At 42.5% G+C, this 5,258-nt stretch overlaps 1 protein-coding gene across 1 annotated transcript in view; it reads left to right on the top strand.

Moving 5' to 3' along the window:
* The window catches only part of Trmt12 (tRNA methyltransferase 12 homolog), a 5,554-nt gene extending 3,754 nt beyond the window's left edge, over nt 1–1,800 (top strand). Inside the window, exon 2 of the mRNA XM_004634430.2 lies at nt 1,760–1,800. The gene's annotated coding sequence lies outside the window, so the exon portion shown is untranslated. The remainder of the gene's footprint in view (nt 1–1,759) is intronic.
* Nucleotides 1,801–5,258: the final 3,458 nt, after the last annotated feature.

Raw genomic sequence — 5,258 nt, 5'->3', positions numbered from 1 at the left:
TTTTTTAAGTGAGCCATTGTCATTAAACAGTTGGAACACAGCAGTGATATATATTAAAGATGGAGATTTTAACAATTAAAAAGCAGTGTCTTGTACCAAGGAAGCTCCTGCAAAATGTTTGCTATAGTGTGATCTTACCACAGAAAGCATCTGTTCATGTTAGAGTTGCCTTCTTATGTTTATCTTAATCTTCTTTTATACATACTGGGCTCCCTTTCACTTGCTTGCTTATGGCTTACTCTACTCAAGTTGCTAAAGATACCAAAATGAGGCCTGAACCAACATGGGGAAGATAAAATAACATTTGCGGACTAAGGAGTTGGACATAACCTATGGACAGGGAGCCATTGTTAGGTGTAGCCCATGGAATTCATTTGACTAAGACAGGAAGATAGAAACATAAAATGTAAATTATAAATAAAATAAAATAAAATAAAATGTAAAAATATACCTGATACTGATCAGATATAGATCAGGTCCCAAGTGTTCAGCAGTGAAAGACAAGATTGATATGAGCTCTACCTTGAGTGTAGGTAACACTCATTTAATTCTGGGATTCCTCTACTTTTTCTGTGACTGAGACAAGGACTCACTCTCTCAAGATTTCATTTCCTTACCTCGCATGTTGGGTGAACAATTATACTTACATTGTAGGGTAGTTGTATTTGTCACCTATCAATGGTTGGGACAAAACACTCGACATACAAACTTTAAAAAGGAGAAGCTTGTTTTGGCACATGATACCAGAGGTTTCCATCCCTGCTCACCCAGTTCCACTTCTTTAGACCTGTGCAAAACAGAAATGGCAGAAAGATCTGGCGGAGGAAAGCTGCTCACGTCGTGGCAGGCAGGAATCAGAACAAAAGAGTCTCTGAAGAAACAGTGCCCTTCAAAAGCTTACCCCCAGTGACCTACATCTTCTAAGTTGGCCCCACCACCTGACAGCCCATTCAGCTAACAACGTCATCAATGGGTTAATCAATTGATGTGGTTATCACCCTATGATCCATTCACCACTCCAGGTCCCTCTCTGGACATTGTTGCATGGGGGACCAAGCCCTTAACACATGCATCTTTGGGGGACATTTCATATTTAAACCATAATAGTAGTGGTTAGGTTTAAATGAGTTAATGTGTTAAGTTCTCCAAGTAATTGGCGTATAGTGAATACCTCATTGTCCGTACAATGAACTGTCATCTCCCAAGTGGTTGTGAGACATACACATCTGGTTTACTTGAAGCAGTGACAGCTGAAGAGCACCTGCGCTCCTCTGTGCACTGAAGCACTATTCGTAATAGCCAAGAAGTGATACGCGTAAGTGTCCATTAACTAACGAATGGGTAATGAAAATGTGACCCATGTACACAATAGAATGCTACAAAAAAGAACTAAATCCTGTCATTTCTAACAGCACGGATAGAACTGGAAATCCCTGTAAGTGAAATAAGACAAGCGCAGAAGCATGAACACTTGGGACCTGGTCTATTCATGATCTTTTTTATATGTGGAATCTTAAAAAAGCTGACTATGGAGAGTGGGACAGTGATGACCTCAGCGAGGAAGAGCTAGGGAGGGAGACGCTGGGAAAGGTTCATCGGTAGCTATTAAATTAGTTAGGAAAAATAAGTGCTAGTGTGCTGCTGCATAGCAGAATAACCATAGATGGCAATAATGAACTATTTATTTTTATGTATTTAGTACAGGGTCTGCAGGGTCTCACTACACCGACGGATTCATAAGTGATTCTCCTGTTTTCAGGTCCCAAGCGTTGGGATTACAGGAGTGTGCCACCATTCCCAGTTTCAATCACCATCTCAGCACGCCCTGGAGGTGGGGCTGGTACCGGCACACTGGGGATCGAACCTCAGCCACTGCACTCTGCCTAAGCAGGCGCTTTAGTCCGCTAAGCAATCCAGCCGGCCCCAACTCTGTATTTTAAAAATGAAAGATTTTGAATGAGGATATAGGTATGTTTAATCCTATTTAAACATTACACAATATATACATGTATTAAAACATGTTTGATGTACAATATTTTTATGTATTAATTTTAAAAAAGAAAACTTGAAAAAGCAGAAAGGAGCTGAACTTTAACTGAATAGAGATAAGCCAGGTAGGGGTAGAGGAAGCTGTTCCTTCCTACTTTTGCGTCTTACTTCAGTTATCCTTACTTCAGTTATCAGTACCTTCCCCCAACCTCTTGTCCACATTCACCAAGTTGTTCCCCTGTCACTGGGGCAGAGTAGGAAGGTACTGAGGGTGACTCCTCACTTAGCCTTTCCGATAACACTTTAGAAAAGAAAAACTAGAAAAGAACCAGATGTCCCACTAGCTGCCTTCCCTGTCCCTTGGTGGTCACATGAACTGGTCCTGGCAAGGAGATGCAGGCAGGTTCCCTGGGGGTCGGGGAGTAGCTCTGCCTTAACCCAATGGATGTAGCTCATACTGGTACAGCAAGTTCGTAGGACTGTGATTTCTGCTCCCTGCTGGCTCGAGGACACTGGGGATTGAACCTAGGGTGTGCTATCACTGAACTAACTGCACAGCCAGCCCTTTTTTCATGACAGGTTGCCTAGGCGGGCCTCAAACTTGTGATCTTCCTGGCTCTGCCTCATAGTAGCTGCAATTACAGGCATGTGCCACCATGTCTAGCTATAAGACTGACTTCTTAAGGATAGTCTTGATCATTATACAAGCCCTGGAAAGTCTCTGAACTCCTTGTCATATGAACACACACACACACACACATGCACACACCTACTTAAGTCACAACTAGGATTTTTTAATTTTGGTGCAAGAAATATTTTTGATATTCTGATTGATCTGGTTAATCCAGGTATATTATGGATAACAAAAAGCAGCCTTAGCATGCTTATACCCAAAATAGAGCACTTGAAATTAACGTTCCTTTTCAGACATTTCCACCACTGATACTGTCATTTAGTGGAGATGCTGTGGAAATAAAAATTCAACTTTGAATTATTTTTGCGATTCCAGGATCTCCCTCTGTTCTTTTCCCTTCCCTCCTTCACAGATGTTTTTGACCCCTAATAATGTGCCAGCCACTGTGACAACCACTAGGAATAAACCAGTGGACAAATCAGACCTAGTCCCAGATCTTATATGCTAATATTAGATCATACCCCGCCCACATACAACTTGTACACCATCTCACATTTTAGTAAATGGTGGGAGGAGAGGTTTTTGGTGCAGTACAAAGCAATGAGGGTTGACTTGGTCAGGAAGGTCAGAAACATGAAGACTGAGCTATATGAGCTCAACAGAGTGTAGGAATGAGTGACGAAAACGAGACAGCATTTCACAGTCAGGACAGCATGTACAAGTACCCTGTGGAAGAACTGGATGGACCAAAGCCTTGGTGAGTGGACGGAGTAAGAGATGAGGGCTATTAAATCAGGTGAGAGTTGAGTGGCCGTGACACGGTGCAAAGGATGGTACGGGTTATATTAAGAACTTTTAGGGCGAGGGAGATAGCTCAGCAGTCTAAGTGCCTGCCTGGCAAGCATAAGGTCCTGAGTTCAATCCCTAGTAACGCATGCTAAACCAACCCTGGAACTCTAGGTGCTCTGTGCGGGCCCTGAAACCAGACGTAGTGGCCCATACCACATCCCAGCACTGGGGAGGCTGAGACAGGAGGATCACTACCGTCTGCACTACACAGGGATGCTCTGCATCAAAAACAAAACAAAACAAAAAAACCCCTTTATATTAATAGCAGCAATAGGATGTCACTTAAGAGTCCTAAGCAAAAATGTAACATGGTTAAGTGGGTTTTATATTCACAGTTTATCAAAAGTATAGTGTTCTAAAATGTTTTAAAATTCTCCACACACACACTTGAATTTTCTAAGTAGGCCTTTCCCCTAATCTGCCCTCCCTCATCTCCAGTATGTGTAGAGACACAGTACCCTTGGGGAGAATGATGGCAGCAATGAGTTGACTCACTTGGGATGTATTCCAGTTTTTAGCAAAGCTGGAGTAAAGCGGTTAATTCCCCAGTGAAGTGCTCTGTGTCTAGATTGCTTAGTATTTTACCTTGTGAAACTGAATTACTTTAGGATCTTTGCTGGGCCTCTCCTGATTGCCTTCTCCATGTATGTCACAACCTGGAACCTTTTCCAGACGGGTGGAATAATTACATGACTCGCCTTGGTTGCTTCCCATCCCTCATGGGTCGCCATCCTCTCTCCAGTATCCTGACAACCAATTTTTCATATATTTTGTCCAGTTTTTTCTTTTTTTATGCTGTTGATGTAGGTGGTACTGACGACTGAATCAGAGCTTCAGCACTAATGAGCTCTATCCGCAGGCTTTTTGGTAAAAATTTGAGACAGGGTCTTGCTAAACTGCTGAGTTCCTCAGGCTGGGCTTGAACTTGTAATCAACTGCTTCAGTTTCCCAAGTGCTAAATTACAGGCATATACCAGCGTGCCTGGCTTGTCTGTATTTTTTAACTATTTAGAAGTTTATAGTCATTGTACTTATTACCTTTCACAATCACTGTAGAAATTCATTCCAGTAATAATATACACACGCATTACAGCTGGCACAACATTTCAACATAATTTCTTGATTGTTTAGAATCTTTCTATTATAAAAGGAATATAAGGGGCCGGGGAGATGGCTCAGTAGAATAAGCGCTTCCCCGGCAAGCGCAAGGGTCTGAGTTCAATCCCCGGTTCCACCAAAAATAAATAAAATGAATATAAGTGCTGGCCAAATAGCTCAGTGGACTAAAGTACCTGCTTAGGCAGAGCGCAGCGGCTGGGGTTCGATCGCAGTGTGCCAAGCCAGCCCTGCCCCTGGGCACACTGAGACCGATTGAGATGGGGCGTGGTGGCAGGCGCCTGCAAGCCCAGCACTTGGGAAGCTGAAAACAGAAGAATCGCTACAAGTCTGATCTACATAGTGAGACCCTGGAGACCCTGTGCCCCGTAGACCCTCTACATATATATAATGTAGTGACAGTTTTTGTTAGACATACTAACCTGTGAGATTATGCAGTCATTGATTACATACAATTCCAGAGTCCAGAAACTATTAAAACAGACAACAGACATTTGTCTCTGGCTTTTTATTTTTTATTTTACTTTACTTTTTGTTTTAATGTATTTAATACAGGGTCTAGAGTCTCACTACATAGATCAGACTCATACTGATCCTCGTTTTCAACCTCCCAAGCGCTGGGATTACAGACCCATGTCACCACGTCCAATTTCAATCACCATCTCAGTGT

This window comes from Octodon degus, unplaced genomic scaffold (genome assembly GCF_000260255.1).
Source record: "Octodon degus isolate 3935 unplaced genomic scaffold, OctDeg1.0 scaffold00062, whole genome shotgun sequence".
In the NCBI taxonomy this organism is placed as follows: domain Eukaryota; kingdom Metazoa; phylum Chordata; class Mammalia; order Rodentia; family Octodontidae; genus Octodon; species Octodon degus.
Note: the sequence above shows the minus strand (reverse complement) of the source record. Positions and strands in the feature narration are given on the sequence as shown.